Raw genomic sequence first — 17,077 nt, 5'->3', positions numbered from 1 at the left:
AGATGCTCTGTAAAGCATTCTGCTGTGTGTTTGGTAACCCAGTGTAGAGGATACCACACCATTGCTGTTCTTTACCATCTTGTACTGTAACATCTCAGAAATCATAGAAATGCACACCAGATACAGACTTTTCTATCCAACAAGTCCACGCCAACTAGATATCAATGATTCTAGTTCCATTTGCCAGCATTTGGTCCAAATCCTTTTAAACGCTTACTATTCATATACTCAGCGAGATGTCTCTTAAATGCTGTAATTGTACCAGCCTTCACCACTTCCTCTGGCAGCTCAGTCTACACACACACACACCACCCTCTGAGAGAAAGAGTTGACCCGGAGTTCCTTTTCAAATCCTTCCCCTCTCAGCTTAAACCTTTGCTGTCTAGCTTTGGACTCTCCCACCCAGGGGAAAAAGACTTTGGCTATTCACTCTATCCATTTCCCATCGTGATTTTATAAAACTCTGTAGTGTCACCCCTCAGCCTCCAATTCTCCAGGGAAAATAGCCCCAGCCTATTCAGTCTTGCCCAACAGCTCAAACTCGCTAACCCTGGGAACACCCTTGTAAATCATTTCTGAACCCTTTCAAGTTTTACAACATCCTCTGATAACAGGGACAACAAAATTGTATGCAGTACTCCAAGAGTGGCCAAACTAATGTCCTGTACAGCCATAACATGGCCTCTTAACCCCTGTACTCAATGCACTGACCAGTAATGGTAAGCATACAAAACACTTTCTTTACTGTCCTATCTACCTGTGATTCCACTTTCAAGGAACAATGAACCTGCAGCCAAAGGGCTCTGTTCAGCAAAACTCCCCAGGACCTTACCACTAAGTACAAGTCCTGCCCTGATTTGCCTTTCCAAAATGGAGCACCTCACATTTATCTAGTTCAACCTCCATCCACCACTCCTCAGCACATGGGCCTATCAGATCAGAAGCCTGTTATCAGGAGATAACCTTCTTCACCATCCACTATACCTCCAAATTTTGGTGTCATCTGCAAGCTTACTCACCACACCTCCCATGTTCACATCCAAATCATTTATGTAAGTATCAAAAAGCAGCAAGTCTTGTGGTACACCACAGGTCATAGGCCTCCAGTCTGAAAAACAACCCGTCACCACCAGCCTCTGTCTCTTACATGCAAATCAGTTCAGTATCCAGATGTCAAGTCCTCCCTGTATTCCATACAATCAAACCTTGCTAACCAGTCTACCATGAGGGACCTTGTTGAACACCTTACTGACATCCACATAGCTCATGTTCACTGCTCTACCCTCATCAATCCTCTTTGTTAGCTCTTCAAACCATTGTGAACTCTGATCTACAATCCATCAGAATGAGAACTTTTATAACTGGTGCGCATTGCACTGACTGGAGACTGTGATCAACAGATTGATCCAATTAGTAAATTTCTAAACTAGTTTATTGGCTCCTGCACCTTTAAATGGGAAAGGGAGTGGCACTGCTATTGATCTGATTTCAGTTGACAGAAACTGCTTCATTCTAAGCAAACACAGAGAGATTTGAAGAAAGTCTGCAAATCTGGCAGCATCAGTGGGGAGAAAGCAGAGTTTCTATTTCAAATCTGGTATGACTCTTCTCCAGAAGCTGTGTTTCACCAGGACGCTCTGCATTTATCTCAGATTTCCAGCATCTGCAGTATTTTGCTTTTATATAACTGCATCATTCTAATTGGTGATTAGCTAAAGTAAATCAGGAACTTGAGGCGCCAGAAGTGCTTTAAAACCTGGAGAAGAATTCCCCACCCACCTCCTCACCACCTCCAACCTCTCCACACCCCTCCACACCCCTCAGCTCCACCTCCCCCCCCCCCTCCTCACGCCCCCCCCTCCTCACGCCCCCCCCCTCCTCACGCCCCCCCCCTCCTCACGCCCCCCCCTCCTCACGCCCCCCACGCCCCCCCCTCCTCACGCCCCCCCCTCCTCACGCCCCCCCCTCCTCACGCCCCCCCCCCCTCCTCACGCCCCCCCTCCTCACGCCCCCCCCCCTCACGCCCCCCCCCCCTCACGCCCCCCCCCCCCTCACGCCCCCCCCCCCTCACGCCCCCCCCCCTCACGCCCCCCCCCCCCTCACGCCCCCCCCTCCTCACGCCCCCCCCTCCTCACGCCCCCCCCTCCTCACGCCCCCCCCTCCTCACGCCCCCCCCCTCCTCACGCCCCCCCCCTCCTCACGCCCCCCCCTCCTCACGCCCCCCCCTCCTCACGCCCCCCCCCTCCTCACGCCCCCCCCCTCCTCACGCCCCCCCCCTCCTCACGCCCCCCCCCTCCTCACGCCCCCCCCCTCCTCACGCCCCCCCCCTCCTCACGCCCCCCCCCTCCTCACGCCCCCCCCCTCCTCACGCCCCCCCCCCCTCCTCACGCCCCCCCCCCTCCTCACGCCCCCCCCCTCCTCACGCCCCCCCCCTCCTCACGCCCCCCCCCCCTCCTCACGCCCCCCCCCCCTCCTCACGCCCCCCCCCCCCTCCTCACGCCCCCCCCCCTCCTCACGCCCCCCCCCTCCTCACGCCCCCCCCCCTCCTCACGCCCCCCCCCTCCTCACGCCCCCCCCCTCCTCACGCCCCCCCCCTCCTCACGCCCCCCCCTCCTCACGCCCCCCCCTCCTCACGCCCCCCCCTCCTCACGCCCCCCCCCTCCTCACGCCCCCCCCCCTCCTCACGCCCCCCCCCCTCCTCACGCCCCCCCCCCTCCTCACGCCCCCCCCCCTCCTCACGCCCCCCCCCTCCTCACGCCCCCCCCCTCCTCACGCCCCCCCCCTCCTCACGCCCCCCCCCTCCTCACGCCCCCCCCCTCCTCACGCCCCCCCCCTCCTCACGCCCCCCCCCTCCTCACGCCCCCCCCTCCTCACGCCCCCCCTCCTCATGCCCCCCCTCCACCCCCCTCACCCCCTCCAACCTCCCCACCCCCCTCACCCCCTCCAACCTCCCCACCCCCCTCAGACCCTCAGCTGCTCATCCCCCTCCAACCTCCCCACCCCCCTCATCCCCTCCAACCCCCTCATCCCCTCCAACCTCCCCACCCCCCTCACGCCCCCTCCAACCTCCCCTCCAACCCTCCCCACCCCTCCGCACCCCCTCCAACCTCCCCACCCCTCCGCACCCCCTCCAACCTCCCCACCCCTCCCCACCCCTCCGCACCCCCCTCCAACCTCCCCACCCCTCCGCACCCCCGCCAACCTCCCCACCCCTCCGCACCCCCTCCAACCTCCCCACCCCTCCCCACCCCTCCGCACCCCCTCCAACCTCCCCACCCCTCCGCACCCCCGCCAACCTCCCCACCCCTCCGCACCCCCTCCAACCCCCTCACCCCCCTCACCTCCCCTCCAACCTCCCCACCCCTCCGCACCCCCTCCAACCTCAACACCCCCCTCAACCTCCACACCCCCCTCACCCCCTCCAACTTCCCCACCCCCCTCACCGCTCTCACCCCCTCCAACCTCCCCACCCCCCCTCACCGCTCTCACCCCCTGCAACCTCCCCACCCCCCTCACCGCTCTCACCCCCTCCAACCTCCCCACCCCCCTCACCGCTCTCACCCCCTCCAACCTCACCACCCCCGCTCACTCACTCCAACCTCCCCACCCCCTCCAACCTCCCCACCCCCTCCAACCTCCCCACCCCCGCTCACTCACTCCAACCCCCTCACCCCCCCCCCTCACCCCCCCCCTCACCCCCCCCCCTCACCCCCCCCCCCTCACCCCCCCCCTCACCCCCCCCCTCACCCCCCCCCTCACCCCCCCCCTCACCCCCCCCCCTCACCCCCCCCCTCACCCCCCCCTCACCCCCCCCTCACCCCCCCCTCACCCCCCCCTCACCCCCCCCTCACCCCCCCCCCCCTCACCATCCCCCTCACCCCCCCCCCTCACCCCCCCCCTCCCCTCACCCCCCCCCTCACCCCCCCCTCACCCCCCCCCCCCTCACCACCACCCCCCCCCTCACCACCCCCTCACCCCCCCCCTCACCACCCCCTCACCCCCCCCCCCTCACCACCAACCCCCCCCTCACCACCACCCCCCCCCTCACCACCACCACCCCCCCCCTCACCACCACCACCCCCCCCCTCACCACCACCCCCCCCCTCACCACCACACCCCCCCCCTCACCACCACACCCCCCTCACCCCCCCCCTCACCACCACACCCCCCCTCTCACCCCCCCCCTCTCACCCCCCCCCCTCTCACCCCCCCCCCTCTCACCCCCCCCCTCTCACCCCCCCCCTCTCACCCCCCCCTCTCACCCCCCCCCCTCTCACCCCCCCCCCCTCTCACCCCCCCCCTCTCACCCCCCCCCCCCTCTCACCCCCCCCCCCTCTCACCCCCCCCCCTCTCACCCCCCCCCCTCTCACCCCCCCCCCTCTCACCCCCCCCCTCTCACCCCCCCCCCTCTCACCCCCCCCCCTCTCACCCCCCCCCCTCACCCCCCCCCCCTCACCCCCCCCCTCTCACCCCCCCCCCCTCTCACCCCCCCCCTCACCCCCCCCCTCACCCCCCCCCTCACCCCCCCCCTCACCCCCCCCCTCACCCCCCCCCTCACCCCCCCTCTCACCCCCCCCCTCACCCCCCCTCTCACACCCCCCCCCGCTCTCACACCCCCCCCCCGCTCTCACACCCCCCCCGCTCTCACACCCCCCCCGCTCTCACACCCCCCCCGCTCTCACACCCCCCCCGCTCTCACACCCCCCCCGCTCTCACACCCCCCCCGCTCTCACACCCCCCCCGCTCTCACACCCCCCCCGCTCTCACACCCCCCCCGCTCTCACACCCCCCCCGCTCTCACACCCCCCCCCTCTCACACCCCCCCCCTCTCACACCCCCCCCCTCTCACACCCCCCCCTCTCTCACACCCCCCCCCTCTCACCCCCCCCCTCTCACCCCCCCCCTCTCACCCCCCCCTCTCACCCCCCCCCTCTCACCCCCCCCCTCACCAACCGCTCCACCCCCCTTCCTACCTCTCCACCCCCCTCTCACTCACTCCAACCTCCCCACCTGCTTTCACTCACTCCAACCTCCCCACCCCCCCCACTCACTCCAACCTCCTACCCCCTTTCACTCAAACCTCTCCACTCCCGCTCACCCAACCTCCCCACCCCTCTCACTCACTCCAACCTCCCACCCCCCCACTCCAACTTCTCCATCCCCCCCTCACTCCAACCTCTCCACCCCCTCCCACCTCCTCTCATTCACTCCAACCTCTCCACCCCCAACTCACTCCAACCTCCCCCCCACAGAACATGCAGCCCTCTGCTCCGTCCGCTCGAACCCTAACCTCACTATCGACCCTGCGGACCAGGGAGGTGCAGTTGTGATATTGTGCACTGACCTTTATTTCGCCGAGGCCAGGCACCAACTCTCTGACACCTCCTCTTACCACCCACCTGATCATGACCCCACCCCTGATCACCAAAACATCATCTCCCAGAACATGCCTAACCTCATCACCTCAGGTGAGCTCCCACCCACAGCCTCCAACTTCATTGTTCCACAACCCCGCACCGCCCATCTCCTTCCCAAAATCCACAAACCTGACTGCCCTGGCCTGCTCCTGCCCCACTAAACTTATCTCCGCTTACCCTGACTCTGTTTTCTCCCTCCTGGCCCAGAAACTCCCTACCTACATTCGTGACACCACCCACACCCTCCGAAACTTCCAATTCCCTGGTCCCGAACTCCTCATTTTCACCATGGACATCCATTCCCTATACACCTGCATTCCCCATGCAGATTGCCTCTGCTTCCCCTCCACTGACACCCTCATCCACCTAGCCGAACTCGTCCTTAGCTCTAACAACTTCTCCTTCAACTCCTCCCACTTCCTACAGACAAAGGGAGTGGGTATGGGTACCCACATGGGCCCAAGCTATGCCTGCCTCTTTGTAGGTTACATGGAACAATCCCTCTTCCGCAGCTACACTTGTCCCATCCCCCACATCTTCCTCCATTTGTACTGGCGCTGTCTCATGCTTCCAGGAGCTGCTCGAACAGGTCAGCCACTTTACTAACACGATCCACCCCAACCTTAAGTTCACCTGGACCATCTCTGATACCTCCCTCCTTCCTGGATCTCTCTGTCCCCGTCACTAGTGACCATCTCAAAACTGATATATATTTCAAGCCCGCCGACTCCCACAGCTACCTAGAATATGCTCCTCTCACCCAATAATCTGCCAGAATGCGATCCCCTACTCCCAATTCCTCCACCACGTCTGGTCCCAAGATGAGGTGTTCCATTCCTGAACATCCCAGATGTCTTCATGTTTCAAGGATTGCAACATCACCCTTTCAGTGGTCGAAAACACCCTCCACCACATCTCTTGCACTTCCCACACCTCAGCCCTCACACCCTCTCTCTGCAATAAAAACAAAGACAGAATTCCCGGTGTCCTCACGTTTCACCCCATTAACCTCCAGATTCAGTGCATCATTCTCCGTCACTTCCACCACCTGCAATCTGACCCCAATATGAAGGCTATATTTCCCTCCCCGCCCTTATCTGCCTTCTGGAGGGACCGCTCTCTCCGCGATTCCCTTGTCTGCTCCACTCTCCCCACCAGCCCCACCACCCCGGCAGCTTTCCCTGCAACCGCAGGAGGTGCTACACCTCACCCTACACCTCCATCGAAGGCCCCAAGAAAACTTTCCACATCAAACAGATGTTCAAATGCACGTCCACTAATGTGGCGTATTGTATCTGCTGTTCCCGATGTGGCCTCCTCTACATCGGTGAGACCAAGCGGAGGCTTGGAGACCACTTTGTCGAGCACCTATGCTCGGTTCACAACAAATGACAACACCTTCCAGGTCATAAACCACTTCAACTCCCCCTCCCATCCCGGGCCTCCTCCAGTGTCACAATGATGCCACCGCAAACTGGAGGAACCGCACCTCATATTCCGCCTTGGGAGCCCACAACCGAATGGTCTCAATGTGGACTTTACTAGTTTCAAAATCTCTCCACACTCTGCCTCATCCCATGACCAACCCTCCTTCTCATCCCCACTTCCTTGACCAGACACAACCTGTCCATCTTCTCTCCCACCTATCCACTCCTCCCACCTCACTAGCCAATCCCCACCACTGCCTACCTGCACTACCTATCACCATCCCACCTACCTTCCCCAGCCCCACCCCTCCTGTCTATTTATTTCAGAGCACCATTCCCCTCCCCCATTTCTGAAGAAGGGTCCTGACCTGAAACGTCAGTTTTCCTGCTCTGCTGATGCTGCGTGGCCTGCTGTGTTCCTGCAGCTCCACACTGTGTTATATCTATCATAATCCTGGTGCCTGTCAGTCCTATTTACAGCACAGACATAGGTCATTCAGCCCACCTTGTCTTTACACTCCTCACGAACCTCTTCCCACTATATGTAATTACGGTCTTGACAACATAACTTTCTATTGTTTTTTCATCTTCTCACTTAGATTGTCCTGAATCCATTAAACATATTTCCTGCAACTGCTGCGGGTAACTGCTTCACATTCTAACCACTCTCCCTGGGTGAAGGCTTTCACCTGAATTCCCTATGAGATTTAATAGTCACTATTTTATACTGATATCCCCCAAGATTGAACTCCCCACAACTGGAAACCTCTTCTCTATCTCTATCCTATCAAACACTATTAAAATCTTTCAGACATCAGCCAGGTTACCTCCTCCCCTGTTGTGAATCTCCATTGGTATCTGACATTAAAGCTCACTGTTATTTGTTTACACAATGTTGCACATCGACATTTGTCTCTACACCATCTCCCCGTCCGTGCTGACAGTGCTTTACTGCCCTTCGCCCACTCTGTACCCTCCTACTTCAATTCAATTAATCTGCTGCTCTGAAGGAGTGAGACACAAAACTATTCTCTGAAACCAGCATTCCTGACTCAGGACTGATGCTGGAGGAAAGGCATCTTATCTTCCACTTAGTTACCTTACAGCCCTCAGGACTCAACATCAAGTTTAACCGTTTCAGACCAAGAACACCTTCCTTGATGTCAGCTTCCCCAGCTCCTGTTCTGCATGGGTGACTTCCAGCATGTCCCATTCCCAAATGAGACACTATCAGATCAGCCATCATTCTATTGAATGATGGAGCAGGTTTGATGGACCACATGGCCTTTGCCTGCTCCTGTGTTCTCAGATTCATAACAGTGTAGGAGAATGCAAAACTCACAATGTTATCACTTTGAACTTCCATTCACAGTATTGGTCTGACAGCTGGAGAACAGTAATAGAATAGGACATGGATTAGTGGGCTTAGCTGAGGCACGTAGGATAAAAAGTGCAAAAAAAAAGGAGCATGATTAGGGCACATGAAACATGTCTATAAAGTGAAGAGCAGTGAATCAGGAATAACAGCTATGTTTCATGGAGCAGGATTGAGATAACGGCGAAAAGCAGATAGCTGAGCAAAAGACGTTCTTTTTCAATATTCACAGAGATTTAACAGACCACAAGCCCATAAGCTTGGTCAGGGCAGTCAATAATTGAGGCCCACATGCCTGACAGACCCATGTTTTACACCATCTTTGTGATGGCCTGTTTGACTTCAGCTGGGTAAGGAGCAAGACTGGTGCAATTGGCTTCAGTACAATGTAGGATAGGGGAGAATGGCCCCAGGTTCACAGCTCAATAACTGAGCTACAAAGTAAATGCATGCAGGTTTGAGAACAGGATAGGGCTTTAACGCAGCACCTCCTGAGTTCCTCACTGCAGTCACACACTGGGGGTAAGTTTCCAATCGGGTCCCTGCAGTTTGACCCCCAACAACAGTCAGCAAAATCCGAGACAAACCTGGACAGGAGGTGGGAAAAGGGAAACTCTCTTCCATGTTGGTATTCCTCTGTGTCCCACATTACAACTGTATGTTGGCATTAGCCCCCACTCCCATAGCACAGGAGTTCTTTTTCATTTGTCCACATTGAATGGTAAAACAGAATCGATGGGCTGAATAGTCTACTTCTACTCCAACATCTTATGGGATGTGGGTGATGCTGTCTACTCCAGCATTTATTGCAAATCCCTAATTGCCCTGGGGGAGCTTAAGAGACAACCACATTGTTATGGGTCTGGAGTCTCATGTAGGCCAGACCAGGTGAGGATATCAAATTAAAGGGAGTTAATGAATGAGATGGAGCTTTACAAAAAATCACAATGCATATGTGGTCAACATTAGGACAGCTTTTTATTCCAGGCTTTTGTAGAATGTAATATTGCTGTTTTCCACAGTCCTAAGGTACAAGTGTGTCTTGGTATTCCTCTTCTCCTCAGTGCCAAGGTACAGGTGTGTGTTGGTGTTCCGCTCAGTGCCAAGGTACAGGTGTGTGTTGAACAAAGAACAAAGAAAATTACAGCCCTCTAGCCCTCCAAGCCTGCGCCGATCCAGATCCTCTATCTAAACCTGTCACCTAATTTCCAATGGTCTTTATCCCTCTGCTCCCTTCCCATTCATGTATCTGTCTAGATACATCTTAAATGATGCTATCATGCCCGCCTCTACCACCTCCACTGGCAACGTGTTCCAGGCACCCACTATCCTCTGCGTAAAGAACTTTCCACGCATATCTCCCTTAACCTTTTCCCCTCTCACCTTGAAATCGTGACCTCTAGCATTTGAGTCCCTCACTCTGGGAAAAAGCTTCTTGCTATCCACCCTGTCTATACCTCTCATGATTTTGTAGACCTCAATCAGGTCCCCCCTCAACGTCTGTCTTTCTAATATAAATAATCCTAATCTACTCAACCTCTCCTCATAGCTAGTGCCCTCCATACCAGGCAACATCCTGGTGAACCTCCTCTGCACCCTCGCCAAAGCATCCACATCCTTTTGGTAATGTGGCAACCAGAACTGTACACAGTACTCTAAATGTGGCCGAACCAAAGTCTTATACAACTGTAACATGACCTGCCAACTCTTGTACCCAATACCCCGTCTGATGAAGGAAAGCATGCTGTATGCCTTCTTGACCTCTCTATCGACCTGCTTGGCCACCTTCAGGGTACAATGGACCTGAACACCCAATTGGTGTTCTCCTCAGCGCCAAGGTACAGGAGCATGTTGGTGTAGCCACCAATTGAAGGACAGTTGTCTATGTTCTGAGGTCCACTCTGACCACATTAGAAAGTTATCTCTGTTTCTCTCTCTGCACGGATGGGGCCAGAGTTCCTGAATGTCCCCAGCATTCTCTGTGTGGGTTCCATGTGTATGTCTGTACTGCCCCCGCCCCTGGTACAGGTGTATGTCAGTGTTCTCCCAATCCCAGCTGTATCCGTTAAACACCGATTGGAAAATGTGTCTCCTCCCCCAGTTAGCAGCTGGCCGGTAGTGGCAGAGTTTGCACTAGGTGGCAGCTTGAGTTTAGCTTACTGTTGTTTAGGTTGTTTCTCTGCCTGTAGCCTGATTTTATTCCGTCCTCTCTGGTGCCGGTTTTCCTATTGCAGAAAGCAGTTTGTGCCTTGAAACTACATCAGCGAAAAGCGGCAGGTCGGTAAGAAACTTCAGCTGGTCAGTTCTAACCGTAAGCTTTCTGTTTGTGTTGGTCAATCGGCAAGAGCTGGAGCTGGTGTGAGTTCGCTTGGAACAGGAGGGTGTAGATGAAAAGAGGAAAAAAGGAAACGTCGAAAAAGGTTGAATGAGGTACAGGGTAAAATTGTCAGCAAGAGTAAAGAGACAACAGCAGAGAGAGTGGGGCAGACGGAATGAGATAGCAGTAGGGAAGGAATTTAAGATGGGTTTACTTTTGTTTAGTTCTTTCTAACTTACGTGTGATGTGACCAGTTTTCCAGTTGTCTTTATTTAGTTTTAATGCTATAGTAGAGTTGGTTTCCCTTTCAGTATTGTACCTAAAGTTCTGGAGAATTAAGTCTCCACCGAGCCCTGCCTGAGTTGCAATTGTATATGTAAAGTGTGCTCTTTTATTGGAAGCAGTGGAGTTTCTTACGTCATAAATTAATAGACTATGATTCTCTTTCAACCTTGTAGCTTCTACTTCCCCCTGCTTAAAACATTCATACTGTTCCTAATATTGAATTGAAATGATTAGATACAAGAGTTATCCAAAGGGTTGGCTACTGTTTTGCAGAGACAGCATACTCTGAAGGCTTATAATTACTGACTGAGGAGCAAAAGGCACTTTGCTGTCACCAGATGACGTCTCTGAATTGTTCTTCTTTTGGATACTTGCGCATAGAAATAGAGGTGGGGTTTCTGGGTTTTTTTTTGTTTGAAATCCATGATTGAAGTGCCAAGGTAAAAGATCCAAATTCAGGGAAGAGTGATTCAGCTTTCCCCCTGGAGAGTCAGAAGCTGGTCAAAGGTTCGTGCATAAAGACTCATCTGAAGCTTAAGTGTAAATCTAATCTGGAATATTGATTTTTGGACATCTGAGATCTCAGTTGTCCCAGTTGAGTCCTTCTGAATTGTTGTTAGCTCCTATCTCATGATGAAGACACACTGGTTCACAGGAATGGCCTGACAGAAGACTTATTTTGGCTGAGTGTGTAGATGTGTTCTAATGAACCTGTTTAGAGATATTGCTACACATTGTAGCTCAGTGGCTAGCACTGCTGCCGCTCAGTGCCAGGGACCCACGTTCAATTCCACCCTCAGGTGACTGTGTGGAGTTTGCATGTTCTCCCTGTGTCCATGTGGGTTTCCTTCTACAGTCCAAAGATGTGCAGCAGAGCTGGATTGGCCATGGGAAACACAGGGTTATAGGGATGAAGTAAGGGTTTGGGGGTGGGTCTGGGTGGGATCTGTTCAGAGGGTTGATGTGGACTTAATGGGCCAAACAGCCTGCTTTCACACTATACGGATTCTATGATGCACTCCTGGATCAGGTGGGATTTGAACTTGGGTCATGAACTTGTCATTTTCTGGCACACTCACTCTCCTGTGATTTGGCTTTGAGATGGGCAGGCAGTTGTCCTATTGGGTGGAACCAAATTGTCAGGGACTCTATGTATGTCACTGCTGTGTCAATCTGTGTTGCTCATAATGTGTACAGAATGAGACTAGTCACCCCTTCAAAACTGTACCACTGCTAAATTCAATGGTGGCTACTTTATACATTAATGGTCATGTTCACATTTGTTTTAATAATTAATGCAAACCTACTTCACTATCTCATTTTCCTAATACAACACCTGATACAAATCTAGCACAAAATTTCAGTGTCCCTCTCCCGGCCTCAACATCTTTTCACAACCTTTATTTGAAATACATCATCAGATATCCTTAATGGCCTAGCTGTAGAACTTCCTGCTAGCAGAATTTGTTGCCAGGCTTATCAACTTTGACTCCATCAACCCCTCTCATCAACAGCATTTAATTAGATCATCTCTTAAGTTCCAATCTTCAAGGAATGATCAACTTGTATAATTTAAGTTTTTAAGATGTGGTAGTGCCAACTTAAGCCTGATGTCTGACAAGCTGCTTGTTAGATATTTTCATTTTATAGGAGTGGATGGAAAGGAGGTAAGTGGGGGTTCTTTACATTTACATTGGCTCAAATGATAGCTTGACTGGGCAATTGTAGCAAAGTTAAAAGAACAGTTCATAATTAGATCAGATAAGCTGGCAGGTGCAAGGAACCAGTTCAAGTGGCCCATTCACTTGGGATCCCTCCATAAACCCTGCTTGGCCCCTGCTCCAATGGTTATCCCACACGAACAATCATTGGGAAGTGTAGAATTAAAACCAAAAGAACTGCAGATGCTGTAAATCTGGAACAAAAACAGAAGTTGCTGGAAAAGTTTGGCAGATCTGGCAGCATCTCTGAAGAAAAATCGGAGTTAACGTTTTGGGTCCGGTAACCCTTCCTCGGAACACTTCTGTGCTCTGTATTGACAGTGACTTCTGTTTCACAAAAACTCTGCATTTATTTAGTGACTTACCACATCCCAAATTGCCTGTTGCCCTGGAGGAGTCACCGGACCCAAAACATTAACAATGATTTTTCTTCTCAGATGCTGCCAGTCCTGCTGAGCTTTTCCAGCAATGTCTGTTTTAATTCTCTAGTGGGCTGTGTTTGTTAAAATTGCATCAGTATTCTGAAAATTCCAGAGACAGTGAAACTCTGAATTATTCTGAGCCACTCCAAATTTGGGTCAAAGCAGGGAAGGTGAGAGAGAGAATGCCACAACAGACAGACAAACAGACAATTTAAGGGTCAAAATATTTAAGATCAATCTCAGTATTTTTTTTCTTCAATGTCAAGGTCCTTGTAAACTTAAAAACAACTTTTGGCTGAGACTGCCCATTGTTCTAATTCAAATACTGCACTGTTGAATGGATATTGGCATCCTGACAATGAAATCTTTGTTCGTTCTTTTCAACAAGCTCAAATGCAAGAAGCTTTTCCAGACTATGTTTTGCCTACCTAGGGTGGGTTGTGTTTTACATGCTAACACACTGAAGCTCTGGATTGTGCACTAGAATGTGCTGCTTGGCATATGAGCCTATCCTTCACTAGCTCCCAATAGATTAGTGGCATTTGGGTGGCAGAGACAAGATGCTCAATACAGCCTCCAGGGTTGAGCCTGACCACTGAGGGAGCTCTGAGCAGTCAGAAATGAAGAATTAAAACAAAGCTCTGCCTGCCTGCCTTCAGTTATCCAGATGATCAAAGATTTCAAAGATGACCAGAGAGTTCTGAAGTAGCTACACTTATTCTTCCAATAGTAGATTAATGGTTTGCTCATCTCATCGGTTGAATTTCTACTGAGTAAGCAGCTACTAGAATATTTTTACAATATTCTTCAAGGGAGCAATTTGAGATGTGATAAGTCACTATATAAATGCAGAGCTTTTTGTGAAACAGAAGTCGTCATGTTAATACACAGCATGGAAATGTTGCTTTATTAAACATGTCTTTTGTCTTTTTTAAACCATTATCATGGATCACTGCCAGTTTTATTTGGTGGAGAATTGAGGGATTTGATACATTTTGATGGAGACTTTAGAAACAAGAGAAAATAGTGAATCAGGAAACTGTGTTTTGCAGGCACATAAATCAGCTTCTGGGTATTGGACCTTTTTAACTGGGATGAACTGCTAATTCAATAATTCATGGTGTGCTCCTGCTCTGAGGGGATCAAAATGATGATACCTTTGTTTAACGTTGAAGACATCCAGCATTTAATCTTGATGAGGAAAGAAGACACATGAGGATTGTTTGCCCAAGTGTAATTAGGTTTGCTTCAATTGGCAAGGAAGACTGAATCTGTATCCAAACCGTCTGCTATTTTTCAGATAATTGTGGATGAGAAATACTATTCAACTTATTCATTCATGCATTAGTTTGTTCGTTCATTCACTTAGTGATTTTCCTGTATTCAGTACCTAGCTAAGGCTATGCAGGAGGGAGAGAGAGACAGAAGGTTTAATTTGGACTGAATTATCAGCAATTAGTGTTGATGAGCATTTGGATAAGTCGAGGAGATGGCAAATGTGGGTGAGAGGAGACAGAGCTGGCTGTGCCAAGGCAAGGGCTGAGTGTGGAAGAGGCAATGTTCAGGATAAGGCATGAAGACTAGCAAACTTCTATTGGACCATCTGTCAACCTTTGGGAGTAAAACTAATGTTTTAGACTTCATCTAACAGGTGATATCAAGCTTCCTGTTTAATACTTCTCTCCAGACTTTCAATACTATTGAAATCAATGCAAATCTGAAGTGTTAGTTTGGTTGAATTATTATATCTTATTTTTGCACAAACACTTTGTACATTCTAACCCGCTTGTGTTTAGTGCTTTGAATGACATAGAAAAACTAACTTTGAAACTGACACAGTGAGAGGTTAGGAACTCTGTTACCGTGGGTTGATGTGGTGGATAGTTTTTTAAAAAACCTCCAATAGCCAATCACAAACATGGGTGGAAGGGTGTAGAGGATGGGATAAAGCAAGAGGTACTACTTCTACATCATTCAAAGCTCTAATTAACCTAATTCACAACACCTGGTGACATGATGAGCAAGGGCCGCTGTTCACTTAGTCCTGTTACAACAAAATCCTTCCAAGGTTGATCAACTGATTGTGGTGAAGTTAGGCGGAAGGTTGCAGCAGGGTCTTGTACTTGTCATAACAATCAGGCAATGCCCTACCAGGCCTCACCCTCTGAAGGACACCTGTATACTGACCCATTATGGATGACTATGTCCATTATCTCCAATTATCACAGTTGGATTTTAATGTTCCTTCTTGTTACACTGATTTTCCTTATCTCTCACCCCATTTTCTTCACCCTTCACCCCAAGCCCGATCCACTCTTCTATTCTGTGGCCCCAGATGATGTCTGTATGAAATACTGTAAAAGCTATTGCATTCAGAGTAAGTGCATTTAAATCCTCCTACAACAATGATAACTAACTTGTACTCGGAAGAGAATCTACAGAGACAAGGAAATGAAATTCCTAAGATGTTTCAAGGCTTCTTCCTTAGATGGTCACAAGCCAGTTAGGAGGATGATGCTTCTAGTTTAGAGTCAAAGCTTAAGGAGTTGAACGTGACTGAGTGTCTTAGGTATAGTGACTATTCTAAAGTGAAGTTTAAAATCCAAATGAGAAAGGATGTCTTTGAAAGGTCAATGAAATAATTGAAGGGGCAGAGAAATTGGTGCTCAGACCCTAGACTGTTGGCATATCTAAGGGACTACGTGCTTGTGTCATTAATGAAGGGAGTATTGCATCAGTGTAAAGGAATGAGATAATGGGGTGAATAAAGTAATTACAGTGCTGTCTGGCATGAGGAAATTCAAAAGGCAGACTTGGAAATATTAGGAAGAATGTTAATTTCATTTGAAGGTGTTTAGAATTATGAGAGGATGGATTAGAATACACAGCAACAGAATGCTTCCAATTGTTATAGAACCTAGAATGAGGGGACAGATAAGATTAAGTCAATACAACCTAAGATGGGGATCAGGAAATTCATTTTATCAGCCACTGTGCACTGCACTAGCAGAGTTGGTTGAAGCAGAGACCATGTAAACATTCTTCTGAAGAGTCACCAGACTCAAAACATTCACTGTTTTCTTCCCCAGATGCTGACAGACTTGCTAAGTTTTGTCAGCAATTTGTTTTTGTTTCGGATCTCCAGGAGTATTGGTATTGGGATGTCATGTTGTGGCTGTACAGGGCATTGGCTAGGCCACTTTTGGAATACTGCGTTCAGTTCTGGTCTCCCTGCTATGGGAAAGATGTTGTGAAACTTGAAAGGGTTCAGAAAAGATTTCCAAGGAGGTTGCCAGGGTTGGTGGGTTTGAGCTGTGAAGAGAGGTTGAGTAGGTTGGGGCTACTTCTCCAGGAGTGTCAGCCTGAAGGGGGCCCTTTGATAGAGGTTTATAAAAACATGAGGGGCATGGATAGGGTGAATAGCCAAGATCTTTTCCCCCACAGTAGGGGAGTCCAAAACTAAAGGGCTTGGGTTTAAGCTGAGTGGGGAAAAGATTTAAAAGGGATCTGAGGGGCAGCTTTTTCATAGAAGGTGCATGTACAGAATGAGCTGCAAGAGGAAGTGGTGGGGGCTGGCAGAGTCACAGCATTTTAAAAGGCATTTGAATGGGTACATGAGTAGGAAGGGTTTGGAGGAATGTGGGCCAAAAGTTGGCAAATGGGACCAGATCAATTTAGGGCATCTGGTTGGCATGGACGAGTTGGACTGAAGTGTCTGTTTCCATGCTGTGCAACTCTGACTCTATCTGCACTTGTTTGTTTGAATGAGAATAATCAGATATGGTCACAGGTTGAAAATAGGCCATGAGGAATACTGTGATAACAAAATGTGGAGCTGGATGAACACAGGCCAAGAAGCATCAGAGGAGCTGTTTGACCTGCTGTGTTCATCCAGCTCCACACTTTATCTCGGATTCTCCAGCATCTGCAGCTCCCATTATTCCCATGAGGGATACTGTACTGTTTTTGGGGAGTAATAATGGTTCAGCCGAATGACGACCACCTGTGTGTCGATCCCCGGGATGGTGTTTTGAGAAAACTGTGTATGGGACAAATGCCATTTAGGTGACACATTTAGTAAATAGGGGAAACCTGTATCCGTCAACCAGGAAG

At 51.0% G+C, this 17,077-nt stretch overlaps 1 protein-coding gene across 3 annotated transcripts in view; it reads left to right on the top strand.

Annotated features, from left to right (window-relative positions):
* Positions 1-10,384: 10,384 nt before the first annotated feature.
* The window catches only part of cers4a (ceramide synthase 4a), a 53,404-nt gene continuing 46,711 nt past the window's right edge, over positions 10,385-17,077 (top strand). The window contains exon 1 of one of the 3 annotated variants that reach the window (XM_048559862.2): positions 10,385-10,496. The gene's annotated coding sequence lies outside the window, so the exon portion shown is untranslated. Of the gene's footprint in view, positions 10,501-11,280; positions 11,329-17,077 lie in introns of those variants that run through there. The other 2 variants (XM_048559864.2, XM_048559866.2) reach the window with 2 other exon arrangements.

The sequence above is a fragment of the Stegostoma tigrinum genome, chromosome 30, assembly GCF_030684315.1.
Source record: "Stegostoma tigrinum isolate sSteTig4 chromosome 30, sSteTig4.hap1, whole genome shotgun sequence".
NCBI classification, from domain to species: domain Eukaryota; kingdom Metazoa; phylum Chordata; class Chondrichthyes; order Orectolobiformes; family Stegostomatidae; genus Stegostoma; species Stegostoma tigrinum.
This window is presented reverse-complemented; position numbering and strand designations above follow the sequence as displayed.